The sequence below is a fragment of the Pteropus vampyrus genome, unplaced genomic scaffold (assembly GCF_000151845.1).
Source record: "Pteropus vampyrus isolate Shadow unplaced genomic scaffold, Pvam_2.0 Scaffold41, whole genome shotgun sequence".
In the NCBI taxonomy this organism is placed as follows: Eukaryota; Metazoa; Chordata; class Mammalia; order Chiroptera; family Pteropodidae; genus Pteropus; species Pteropus vampyrus.
The window spans coordinates 9,104,504-9,116,733 of record NW_011888822.1 but is presented as its reverse complement, the minus strand read 5'-3'; positions in this window follow the sequence as shown (position 1 = coordinate 9,116,733).

Below are 12,230 nucleotides of genomic sequence, written 5' to 3'. Positions count from 1 at the left end.
GCTATTTCTACATGGACATGAACAATTTAGACAGTATTGGAAAATTACTTGAAGAGAAGCTGGATTTTCATTGAAGTTCCGAATGAGTGTAAATGTTTTTAGGATATTATAATGAGTGATGGTTTTCATAAGCACCATAAAATGGGTTCCAGAAAGACTTATTGCCGTAGCATCCTGTAATATAACTTTATGGTAGCAGACTGAGGAAAATGAAGCAGCCCACTGAATAATTGACAAACTCTGCTTGGAGAATTTTCTGAGGTACAATACCATTGAGCTTTTTTTTATTATTATTTCTATACTAATGGCATGATGAGCTGTAATTCAAGCTAGTAGCTCTCCAAGTTGGCTGTCATTTGAAATGGCAGACTTGATATAGAAAGTTTTATAATCAAGATTTTGAAAAAGTATTTTAAGGTGATACAGAAAGAACCCAAACAAAAAAATTTTTAAATCATTTTAGATGAATTGTGTGCCTTAAAATGGTGACCATTAGAAAAGTAAACATGTGTCTGAATTTCAGTTAGTTCTAAGTCACCAAGCAACAAAAACAAGATTAGTTATTACAAAAACAAACAAACAAACAAAACTCCAAGCTGCAGTAGATTTAATTATGAGGCTAAAACTACCTCATACTTTCTGTGGAAGAACTAACTAGTATGGTTTATGGTTGAGTGTTTTTTAAACAAATATTTCTGTATTCCAGATTAATCTTTTTTGTCATCTTTACTCTGCTTCATAATTCCTTAAAAGGTGCTCCTTTTATACAGGTTTCTTGTGCATATTGTGAATAGAGAAGTTTCTGAACAACTTTTTTGGAACATTTTCTATCTATATTCCAAAGCATGTAATATATACATAAAGTTGATTCATTAAACTGGTCCTTAGTCATTTGTATCATTAAAAATGAAGTTTGGGGAAGAAATTTGGAACAAAAAATAGACGTGCAAAAAAAATAACTTATTCCTTTTTGCATATTTGTATAGCTTCCTAGAAACAAATACCCTTTTGCATATTCTTTTACTGTTCTGACTTTTTAAAGACCTATTATTTTTTTACATAGGTCAATAAACTAAAGGTGTGCTACTGAAAATGTTTATGTATGCTTCCATTTATGTTCAGGGTTCATACAAAGCAGTTTAAGGTACTCTACTTCAAGTAATTATGTTGGACAAGATTGCAGTCTTAGTTATAGTGTTATCGCATTTTTTTTATTCCAAGATTCAAGTTTTTTATATTTATATATCTGAAATCAGGGTGCATCTTTTGATTAATGGCATATCCTAGTTGAATTGGTAGTGTTTTTTCTTTCTTAGTGATACATAAAATAATGCTATGTCTTACAATAAAGTTGTCTTAGAATGGATGAAAGAACGGTAGTTTATTGCCTCACAGAGGATCACGGATGTAAATTTTTAGGTCTCCTAATCTTGAGAATGGTGTTTATTTATAACATAATTCATCCTACTTTCACAGGATGAATTTTTAAATTCAAGAAAAGGTTTCACCTGATGCCTTTTTATCCTGCACAATGGGTGGAGGGGAGTAGGAAATGATGAGGAGGGAGAACTTAATATTTGCAAGCAAGAACCTTACATGGAAATGACCTTTTGCTGTTCAAGAAATAGTGTGCCTTGAAAGAACAACTGGAACTCGGCTCCCAAATGGGGAAAGAAGGTGTAGAAATGGAAGCACAGTGGGCCTAGGGTATAATTTCCCTCCTAACTTTTTTTGAAAAACATCTCTCAATCACTTTATTGTTATGTTTATTCAAAATCAAAAGGTGACAGAGGTAAGTTTTTCAATATGTAAACTTCCTTTCTTATTACAAAATATAGTAATGGTAAAAAATTTTAAATACAAACGCAAAGGAAATATATAACATAAAAACAATCATGCCCTACAAGCGGAATGTTACCAGATATAACAATTTATTGTATATTAGTTCAGATTTTTTCCATGCATGTAGTCTTTTTAAAATACAGCATCATATTACAAGTAGTTTTACAACTCTTTTTTTCACCTTACACATCATGAGCCTCACTCTGTATCAATCTATATCAATACACCTCATAAAGTTTTATGTTTTACAAGGTGGATTTAAAAACTGCCTCACCTTCCTTGATGTTCAATTTATCTATATTTGAGAAAATTCTTCAAAATTTTTCCTTGTATTTATAAAAGCTTAATATTGTGGGTAATAATGATTCTAGATTTGTTTTAAATGAGTGGTTTGGCCTGTTCATAGGAACAAAGGTTCAAACTAAAGAATTTCTTCAAATTGTAGTCTTTAAGAACTTTCGGAAATCAAATAATGACTTTCTTTAGTACAGTAAAAATGTTTGGATTATTTTCTAGAGTAATACTTCTCAAACTATCAGTGGTGAAAGACCCATTTTTGTTTTAATTTACAATTATTGTGGGCCTATAGTTTGTTATAGTAAAATGAAAGTGAATTACAAGGGAAAAAGTTCATTTTAAAGAATGAATTGCTAGATGACGAAAATAATAGAGATACAAAAATGTCCATTTCTACTATTATTAGATTCATCAGACATAAAACTACTCTGTCAAGTTGCAATTAAAGTTTCTAAAAACTGACTTAACTCTGTTTCTATACTTACCTTGTCCCAAGTTCCAGTAACAGAATTGCTAGACTTCTGTTGAGCAGCACGGACGGAGATACATCAGGGGAGGTGCTATAGTCATGCTTGTCGATAAAGCCAGTCACTTGTCCTCTGTTACCTCACAGTGCATGGAGATGCAGTCCATTTCCAGAAAGAAACATCTTAACACATACATGGAGTCCAGAAGATGATGTAAAACTTAACGCATCTTTCAGCCCGAAGTGCGTTGAGCCCCTTATCTCTCATGTTTCTCACCCTTTCCTATCCCCTCCCCTGGATTTTCATAGGTCTTTTCCTGCCACTGTCTTCTCTCCAACCCCATCTCTATGCCACCCTTGAGTAAAAAATAAAAGTACGTCCTGCAAAAATGAGTCAATATTTGTTTAATTATAGTTCAGTGTGTGCCAGGCCACTGTGCTAATGTGTTTCATAAGTTATTTGCTCATTTAATCCCCACAACAGGCCAATGAGGAATATAATGCTATTATCTCCATTTTATAGATAAAGGGGCTGAGAATTAGAAACGTCAAGTAATTTGCCAAAAGTCATGCAGCTATTAGGAGAAAAGCAGGAAACAGATCCTGACTTTTCAAACTCCAAATCCTAAATTACTAGCACTTTGTTCCATGAACAATTTCTTTACAGTAAGGGTGGCAAACACAATTTTTTTTTAATGTATTAATGAAAATTTTAAGTGAATACATGCTAAGCTCAGCTTTCCTTGCTTATTATTTCTTAAAGATAATAGACCTAATTTGCTTCCATTTACCAGTGGCAGAAAGGCCTCAGTCAAGGTAACCCTTGCCTAGGACACTACCTAGTCTTGGGTGGCTGTCCGCTAGACCTCATTATTTATTGCTATGTGAGCTCATCAGTGGACCAAGAGCATTTCTTAAATTGTTTTCTAGTCGATAAAATGTTTCACACCAGTGAATATACTTGATACAATCACAGATAGCCATGATGAACTAAATATTGATCAGCAGCACTAAAAATATCTATTGATCCATTCCCACTTCTGATTGCTCAGGGCAGTATGATATTATGAAGTTTATAGATTCTTCTACCGGTGCCCTGCGGAATCCTCTCAAAACTCAGCTCTATCAGATGTATGTGCTATGCACTTCACGCTTTGATTCTCATAGAGAAGAATGAATCTGAGATTAATCTCCCGTTAGAATCTGAGCCCACTGACAGATGTCCTTATAACACTTTCATCCTCTTCTACCTTTGATGAGTCATTGAAAGGGTGTCTCTCTCCTACAAAAGAAAATAAATAGGAAATATGCACCAAGATTTATTTTGGTGATACTTACCTAATTCTTAATATTAACGCACATATACAAACACATTTTCTCCATTTCCTTTTGCTTTTGACTATCAGCAGCCTTGACAAGAGTGATGTACTGGAACCTGGAACAGGTGGAAGTTGACCTATCTCCCAAGTTTTATATAATCGTCTCTTCTTAGCTGCTTGTAACACTCATGAAGGACTCAATGTTTATGAGGCCTGTGATTTTCACTGAGGTTGTCTTGCCCATTCTGGGGCATTAGGCAATGTGTGTTGGAATCTCCCAGTGATTTGGAAGTACTAGTGGCATTTAAGAACCAGGGACATTAAACACACTGCAAGGCATGGGGCGACCCAACACAACATATAGTTGTTCTGCCAAAGTGACCCTATTGACAAACCCTGGGTGACTTACCTAGAAAAGGTGTTTGTTAGATCAAATTCCATGCATGCCGCCTGCCTTCCAGTGTTTGAAGCAGAGATTGCTTAGTTTTGGAAGGAGGAAGTGGGGGTTAGTGAAGGAGAGAATTGTTTTCTGAGGGTAGGGGAGAGATCGTATGTGATTTGAAAAACCATATATCCAACTAATATCTGGACACCAACTAAGTATCAGTCACTGTCTTTCCTAGGCAGTGAGAATAGAATGCTTTCCTGAAGCTGACTGTCCAATGAGGGAGAAACAGAAGTGAACAATCTGAGTAACTTAAAGTGATCATTGGTCCTAAGAAAGACCAGAGTGGTGAGAGAAGAAAGTGGATAATACCTTAGGTCGGTGGGACACAGGGGCCCTTGGGGCAGTTATGCTTAAGCCTAGACTTGGGGATTAGTAAGAGAAGATCCAGTTAAGCAAATGAGGAAAAGAAGCTCTCTGAGGGCTAAGAGAGTGACATGTTATTCACCAAGGCCCTAATGCTAGAAGCTTAGCCAATTTTCGAAACTGAAGTAGAACGGATTGTGCCATAAAGAAATACAGAGAAGAAGGAAGAAAGATGCGTACCATTTTTGAGCTCTCACTATAGTCTCAACAGTGAGACTAAGTGCTATCATACATTACTTCATTTAACCCTTCCTACAACCGTGTGGTGCTTATCCCAGAAAAAGATATAAAGAGAGAAGATCAGAAAGGTTACCATGGCCTCAGTTACATGACCATGCAATAACTTATAAAGCTACTATTCGAACTTACATCTCCCTGACTCCAGATATCATGCTCTTTTTCAACCATGACATTATAAAAAGCAACTGTTCACCAATCACCTCTCAAATGCAAACCAAAGTAAATGAAAAGGAAAGGGAGGAAGCAAACAAAAGGGTCAGCCTGGGGAGGAAGAAAGAGGACGGTCAATGCGGGGACAGAAATCAGATTGGCCTGGTGAAAATAACCAGGGAAAAAGACAGTGCAGGGCAGCCTGCATTTTTAAGCTGCAATTCAGACACCTCTGATCAGGGTGTCGCTTGAGAAACACTTAATGAAGGGCCAGTCAACGGCCATCCAGGCTGAAATTAGCTTTTCAGAAAAGGCGGAGGCAAAGAGCAAAGGCATTTGAGGAATGTGTTCTAAAGAGGCTTCTGATGTAGAGATTAAGACTAGCATTGCAGCTTCCCATCCTTGGTCCCTTCCAGCACAAACTCACAACTTTTCCCAGAAAACCATTCTTTATGTCTCCCTCTCCTCATTTTGAGAAGAAAATCATTCCATAAGGAAAGGAGAGTAAAGATTGGGAAGCCAGTGTAAGAAAGATCTCATTAGAGATACTTACAGGTTATAGGCCAAGACTGGGAAGGGCTTTCTCAGTGCCCTTCAATTACCATGGAAGGAGGCTTTCCAGGAGCTGATGATAGTGGGTGTCTAGGCAGACATCACTATCTTTATAAAGCAGTGGTTAAACGTGTGGGCTTTGAAGTCAGGCAGACCTGGAGACAAGCTACATCCAGGCTTGGACTCAATCCCAGCCTCCTCACTGTTTGCTGGTTGTATGAACTAGGTTAAGTTTTCTAACCTTCGTGAACCTCAGTTTCCTCTCCAGTATATATCTCATAAGGCAGTAGTCCCCAACCTTTTGGGCACCAAGGACTGGCACTCCAATGAGAATCTAATGCCTGATGATCTGAAGTGGAGCTGAGGCAGTGATGCTAGGGGAGTGGATGCAAATACAGATGAAGTTTCTCTTGCTCACCTTCCGCTCACCTCTTGCTATGTGGCGTGGTTCCTAAAAGGCCACGGACAGGTACCAGTTTGCGGCCTGGAGGTTGAGGACTCCTGGCATAAGGATATTTTCTAGGCTGAACAAAATAATGCACATAAACAGTTTAGTGCAACATAGTCCCCAGCAGAGGCTTTATAATATGTATTATTTCCTGAAAGAAATGTGGTAAGTAATGTTGACTATTAAACAAGATCTAGAAAGTTGGGGTTTTGAGGATTTGCACTGTCTTAATTTAGCTATGGAAATGACAACACTATTGAAATAATTCATCATTATCAAGAGATGATTATGTCTCAGGCATCATCGTGGGCATCTGGAAAATTTTTTTTCTTATTTAATCCTCACAATAAGTGTGCAATTATTAATCTCAAAGGAAAGCTCAGGGTAGTGAAGTAGTTTGCCCAAGTTACATATCTAGAAGGCACCCAGGCCTGAATTGCAACTCACAAACACATAAAACAGAACCTTTGTAAAGTACAAATTTGTTCCACTCTGGATTTCACTGTGGAAGAAAGCTACACCAAGGTTTATACCAAGAGGTCAAGCCAATTAAAGTGTTTCTGACCTTTCAGCCAGAGCTCTCCTGCAAGGCCAGGACTAGGGTGAGATGCACTTACAAGAGCCTGAGAGTGAGTACCTCCTCAACTGGGTGCCCTAGCTGCTTCACTTGCTTTACCCTGGGCTTGACCCTGCTGCTGGCTCAAAGACTGGTGTCTGCCTTTTTGTGTGCATAAGCAAGCAAATAAACCAGTCAGTAGGATGGCCAGATTTAGCAGATGAAAATACGGGATGCCCAGTTAAATTTGTAAAATAGCTCTAATGTTAATTTAAAAAACAATTTTTTTAAGCCTCATATAGGACATTTAGGGCATCCTGAAAAAAAAAAAAAACAATAAGGGACAAAATCAATAAATACAGAACACATCTCATAGATACAGGACACCTGGCAACCTATTTGCCAGGCCCCTGTCCAAGGGCAGGTAGAACAATAATAGATACTTGAGCTGCTGTTGGAGATGATGCTAAAAAGATAGGTGTCACACCCTCCCTGTCTAGGGAGAGGTTGGTTCTACTTAATCAAGATTCTCACTATTCAAACCAGGAACCTTCTATGTTAGGCCCCGATTGGTCTGTAAGCAAGCACAGAAATGTGTGGAAGGTGTTATTGAAGAGCGTGCCTGAGAAAACCTTTCCTAAAACGTAATTCTTGTTGGCCTGGTATTCTGGCATTTACAAAATTGGTCAATGAGGACACCTAGAGGCCTACTGGGTGATTGCAGGCAGAATTCAAATATGTGTACAAACAAGTTTCAGGAGCCCTATAGGAAAAATAAAATCAATTTCTAATGCCCGAATCTTGGTTTTTCAGCTGTGTCTTCTTGGGGATGTTGTTTAATTTTTTCAAATATCACTTTTCTATAAAATATAAATAAAAATTGTAACAATCTCACAAAATCGTAGAATTCAATAAAACTAAGCACTTAAGGAGGTTAGCAAAGTGCCTGAGACACAGTAAGCCCTTATAAATGTTTATTGTCATTATTGTTTCTAATGTGACACTGTTTAAATGTGGGATATATTTAGTAATAACATTAAATATTGTTAATAAAATATTACATTTATTAAATTTAAATGTTTTAAAAAATAAAATGGTAATATTAATTATATTTAACATTCATTGAGTGCCACAGCTAGGATTAGGTAAAATGAGTGAGTTATTCACTCATGTGCAAAATGTAAGGGGGCACCAGAAAACTCATTTGAAAAATAATATTTTAATGTAGTCTTTAAAAAATTAAAACTTATACAAAAAATCCACAACATAAAAATATCAAAAATTTAAATAAAGACCAGATCAGTATTACTGATTTTCTTTTTTGCCTTAGTCTCCAATATGGTTTGACACTACACTGCACTGCACTGTGTTAACACTTAATCCTAACAATTGAAGGAGGCAAATGTTATATATACATATCCATCTTACGGATAAGAGAAAGGAAGCTGAGAAGAACTGCTCAGAAACACTGCTCAGTGCCACATAATCGAGCATAAGGCCAGAAATCTACCCAATATTGGAATGATTCTAAAGTTATGTCTTGCCCTTTCTATCTGTTTATACTTCACGTTCACAAAGTTGTGTAAGCTAAAATTTTTCTACTCTAGGATAATTTCACTTGTATTGTGTTTAGAGTTGCCAGATTTACTCAATAAAAGTGAAGAACACCCAGTTAAATTCGAAGTTGACAAAAACAACAAATAATTTCAGTATGTGCATGTCCCATGCCTGTCCTTTATTTTATCCGACAGTCACCCTCCCTGCCCTATCACCAAGGTAACCAGACATTTTAATAAATGGAGCTCACAATTTTAAAATGGAATAGATCTGCTGGATTAAGCCCACCATTTCTGTACTGAGCACAGATCAAGAATAGTAAATGGCTTTAATAGAGTAACAAGAGCTAAAAAATGCAGAAAACTGGCTTAGCATTCTAGGCTTAAAAGCAAAGGGACAGTTTGAGCTTCATTTGGCTTTACCAAAGCCCCTTTTGGGCCTTTACTGAGATGATTTAGAATAAGAAATTATAAGCCTGAGTTGGAATAAAATTTTTAAAAAATGCTTTAGATGTTTTCTGCTACATGTCCTACAAATGTTATTTTGAGATCTCTAGCTCTAGGCAACATAAATTATTTCCTCGGCAGAACAATATTCTGAAAACCAAAGATTTGCTTCCATTCACAGTGAAATGAAAATGATTAAGAGCGTATGAAATTCAACAGGTTCCAGTCAAGATGGAGGAGTAGGGAAATGCGGTGCTTGTCTCCTCCCATGACCACATTAAAATTACAACTAAAATATAGAACAATCAACCCAGAGAACAATCCAAAGATTAGACGAACATAAGTCCTATAACTAAGGCTATAAAGAAGAAGCCACCTGGAGACTAGTAGAAGAGGCGGAGATGTGAAACAGTCTGGCCCCACAACCATGTGTGGCAGTCAGGAATCAGGAGGGATATCTCAGCTACAGAGGTCCCCCTGAACAGCGAGGGATTCAAGTCTCACACAGAGATCCCCATCTTAGAGCACCATGGTGAGGAAGAGCAATACCCACAACATCTGGTTATGAAAATCAGCCAGAATTCCATCCCTTCCAGTGAGACAGAAAGCGGCTAGAAAACCAGGCATCGTCTTAAAGGGCCCACAAACATACATTCTCACTGCCAGGCACTCACCTTGGGCTTTAGTGAAGGGACAGTGGCTAGGGAGGTGCCAGATGAATATAGGGAGAGACTGAGTTGTGTGACTTTGGGATGAGGGCTAAGAAGAAAGCCACCGTTGTCCTTGTGCCGAGTATTCCTTCTATTTAGCAGGTGGATGGGTGCCATCTTTCCTGGGTTGAGCCCTCCCTCAATCTGTCCAAATAAAAATTTTCTTTGGCCTGATGAGCCCTGCTCACTCCACCCTGGTGACTCCCTGGGACTCCACCCCACCAAACTTGAGCAATATCAGAAACTGTTCGGTGGCCTGCAGGCAACCAGTGTTGGCCCTTGTTGCAGTCTTTCTTAGACAACTTTTGGGGGTTTGTAGGCCCCATGCAGGTGGCAGCTGGCCTCAGTGTGCTCTGAGCCTTCTGCATAGTGGACATAGGCTCAGAATTAGCATAAAATCTGAATCTGCATTAACTCATTGAACACCACTGACCCCATGCTAGTGACTCCTGAGACTGCGCCCCACCTAACTCACATACTGCCATACCACTCATGGCCCTTTCAGTGGCTGAACTTTATGAAAAGCTGGCAGGCAGTAGCAGTTCTCAGGGTTTCCTGGAACTGTTGCTGAGCTGCCCCAAGCCCAGTACTGGTGATGGCCAACCTCGATTCATAGCACGGACTCTCCCATGCACCTCCAGGTCTAGCACAGGCATCGACCAACTGCAAATCACTTTGTAGCTCCTACCAGGTAGCCCTGAACCAGACATAGGCAGTGGCACACCTTGGCCTGCACAGAAGCCCCTCCCAAGATGTCCCAGAACCAGCAGAACCATAACACAACACTATCTGATTAGCCCCACAAGTGGCACGCCCAAAGGGTGCTCTCAGCAGATACCAAAAACCACTGGAATGAATCCTGCTCTGTGGGACCAATCCCCTCACAGTAGCTTATATACTCTTGTTGTGGCCAATTGTCACAACTAGTAAGGCTGAGGGTCAATCCCACTCATTGACATGCTACCACCAATCAAAAACAGGAGGGCACATGTAACCCATATAAGGGGCACTCCTGGAGCATCTGACTCAGGTGACAAAGAAGACTGTGCCACTAGACTCCACAGGACACCTACTACATAAGTCACCTTGCCAAGACTGGGAGACATAGCAGATCTACCTAATATATAGAAACAAACACAAAGAGGCAACCAAATAAGGAAACAAAAAAAACATGTCCCAAATGAAAGAACACAAGAAAACTCCAGAAAAAGAACTAAACAAAATGGATGCAAGCAATCTACCAATACAGAGTTCAAAACAATGGTTTTAAGAATCTTAAGGAACTTAATGAGAACTTCAACAAAGAGCAAGCATAAAAAGAACACAGAAACAATAAAAAAAGAATCAGTCAGAAATGAAGAATATAATAACTAAAGTGAAGTATACACTAGAAGGAACCAACAGTAGATTAGATGAAGCAGAGGGTTGAATCAGCAGTTTAGAAGACAAGGTAGCAAAAAACACCTGATTGGAAAAACAACAACAACAAAAAAAGAATTTAAAAAAATTAGAATAGTTTAAGGGATCTTTGGGACAACATCAAGTGTTACAACATATGCATCATAGAGGTACCAGAAGGAGAAGAGAAAATACAAAGAATTGCAAACCTATCTGAAGAAATAATGACTGAAAACTTTCCTAAACTGGTGAAGGAAATAGACGTACAAGTTTAAGAAGCACAGAGTCCCAAACAACATGACTTTTAAGAGGCCCACACCAAGATACATCATAATTAAAATGCCAAAGGTTAAATTCAAAGAGAGAATCTTAAAAGCAGCAAGAAAAAGACAATTAGCTATTAATAAGGAAGTTCCCATAAGACAGTCAGTTGATAGCTCAACAGAAAATTTGCACACCAAAGGGATTGGCAGGAAATATTTAAAGTGATAAAAAGCAAGGAACTACAACCAAGATTATCCTACCCATCAAGGCTATCATTTGTAATTGAGGGAGAGATAAAGAGCTTCCCAAACAAGAAAAAGTATTATAAGAAATGTTAGAGACTCTTTTAAGAAGAAAGGAGAAGGGACATAAATGTGAATATTAAAATGACAATAACTATGTACCTATCAATAATCACATTAAATGTGAATGGATTAAATGCTTCAATCAAATGGATTCAATGGATTAAATGCTTCAATCAAAAGACATAGGGAAGACATAGGGAAGTGTGGCTCCATAGTGTAGTGGTTAGCATGTCTGCTTTACACACAGAAGGTCCTGGGTTCGCACCCAGGTGGAGCCACAGACCATACCCTGGCTGCACCAGGCCCCGGGTGCACGCTGTGAGCATATGGGAGGAGACGCCCCGCTTTCAGAGATCTAGTTCTTAAGGAGAAATGGCAACATCCATAGGATAGGGGTGGAAGTGGGGAGCGGGGAATTAAAGAGGGGGAAAAAAATAAGAAATAGGGTAGTGGAATGGATAAAAAAACAAGATCCATACATATGCTGTCTACAAGACACTCACTTAATATCAACGGACACACACAAACTGAAAGTAAAGGGATAGAAAAAGATATTTCATAAAAATAGAAACACACAAAAAGCTGGGGTAGCAATACTTATATCAAAACAACTTTAAAACAAAGGCTATATTAAGAGACAAAGAGAGACATTACATAATGATAAAGAGATCAATTCAACAAAAAGATGTAACCCTTGTAAACATTTATGCACTCAATATAAGAGTGCCTAAATACATAAAGCAAATGTTACCAAACATAAAAGGAGAGATTTATAGCAATACAGTCATAGTAGGGGATTTTAATGCCTCATTGACATCCACAAGAAAACAGCGGCCTTAAATGACACATTAGATCAGATGAATTTTTAA